The sequence below is a fragment of the Glandiceps talaboti genome, chromosome 15, assembly GCF_964340395.1.
Source record: "Glandiceps talaboti chromosome 15, keGlaTala1.1, whole genome shotgun sequence".
NCBI lineage: Eukaryota > Metazoa > Hemichordata > Enteropneusta > Spengelidae > Glandiceps > Glandiceps talaboti.
Window position 1 is genome coordinate 2578159 of NC_135563.1, and position 2175 is coordinate 2580333.

The following is a 2175-nucleotide window of genomic DNA, read 5'->3' on the forward strand; positions in this document are numbered from 1 at the left end:
CAATCTGCTAAGTAGTTTTGGAATTAAGATTTTTGACCAAAAAGACACATTTTTGACCTAATTTGCATATCACTCGTGAGATCATCATGTCATGAACACTTCTAGGAACACCCCAATCAAAGTTCAGCCCAATCTGCTAAGTAGTTTTGGAATTAAGATTTTTGACCAAAAAGACACATTTTTAGCCCTAATTTGCAGCATATTACTGATGGGATCATCATGTCATGAATAGTTAGAAATCTACATACCCCTAACAACGTTCCCACCAAATTTCAGAGTAATCTGCCCACTATTTTTTTTGTCTGCCCAAAATGCACATTTTTGATGCTCTCATTTTAATTTTTATAAAATCTAAACTAGACACCCAAAGAAATGTCAATACCAGATACTCAGGCAAATAGTCCGGCAGTTTTTGAGTTTATAGTCATCCACAAACACACACACAGATAGACAGATGGACAGACATCACACCATGCCTATAGCACTTGAATGTCAGGTTTGAATGAAATTGGGTATTGTATGTCTGAGAAATGATGTATTATGGGTGGATGGCCAGATGATTGGAACCCATTGCAATAGTATTCATGAGGGGGTGGGGGGGTGGTGCTAGTAATAACTAACAGTAGGCAATTGAAATTTGACTGTAAAATGCAGTTTATTAGTGGCATAGTCAGATACCGTTCACATACAAAACAAACATAAAATTACAACTGACAACAGCAAAGGTTAAAAGTGCCAAAAAATAGATATCTGAGTAGGAGGAATATAAAGTTTAAGGTAATTCTATGGTACTTAGGCCTAATAAAAAATATTGTGTGGTTCCGATTACACTCGATTTTAGAATAGGTGGGGTAGGTACATTTTTACATTTTTTTTTTCAGGTGTGAGTGTGTAGTTCAGGTAGTTATGTTTTCCATTGCTTTCCAAATGGACTCTGTGTTATTGGTTTCTTCCGATGTACAGCCATTACAGAGTGGAAGAATAGTTTTATATTGTCTTTTTAAGTTGATGTCAGTTTCCGCATCCACTATTTCTGGTGAGACTTCACAATTTTCGCGATTTTCTTTTTATTTTCTAGAATACCGGAAAAAAAGGGTTTAGGGTCGGTATGAAAAACTAGGTGGGGTCGGGTAACCAGAACCAAAGAATTTTTTTTAATAGACCTTAGATAAAGTCAAAGCAACTCTATGGTACTTAGATCAAGTCAGACAGGTAGTTGCATCTAACATGGCTGAAGTCAAAGATAAAAGGTAGAAATTAACAATAATCATGAAATAATGATAAAATGAACTGCAATATTTATGTATTTGTCCTAATATTATCATTAGTTTTGTTCCTTTGGTACTTATTGGAATTATTACTTCATTAAATGCTGTTACTATACTCAACTAAACTCTACAATAAATATACTTTATTCCATTTATTATCTTTGTTTTACTAATTTACGTCAGATTAGAATATTACATGCACAGAAATATTTGGATTGGATACAACTATGAGTCTTTGAACTCTGATTGGCTAACATATAAAAGTCCCTAAACTCTTACTGGTCAGCAAGTATGAGTATTTTAACTCTGACTGGCTAATGTATGAAAAGTCCCTAAACTCTAAATAGCTAGCCAGTACAATATAAACAAGAGTTCCATCTCTATTAAATAAATATGTTACTTCTTACTACATGAATAATGAAATACATTTCACAGAAAGAAAGGGTGTATGTTGACCAACAGGACTAGAGTGAAACATAATGGCTGACATGTTGACAGCTTAAATACAAACTCAAAGTGATTTCAAAAAGGAAATAAAAAATATTCTATTTTCAGCTGTAAAATGATTGGTTTGATTACTGCATTTACTTATTATAAATATGTCTTGTTTGGACTTTGTATTAATTTATTGCTGTAGCAATTAGTTTCAATATACATTATTTTATCAATGTCATTCAAAATATAAATTGCTAAATGGATGTAAGTAAAGTATATTTCAATTTCATTCTCATTATCTGATGACTTTTCCACTGTCATAAATTTCTTTCACTCAGAAAAGAACTTCACTCACTCGTAGTCAGAGATAAAAACTCAATTTCAAGTTAGGGGGTCAAACACTGATCCGTTCCTTAGTTAATGCTTGCTCCAACTCCCTAGCACAGTTTCTAATATGTATGTCTTTTATATG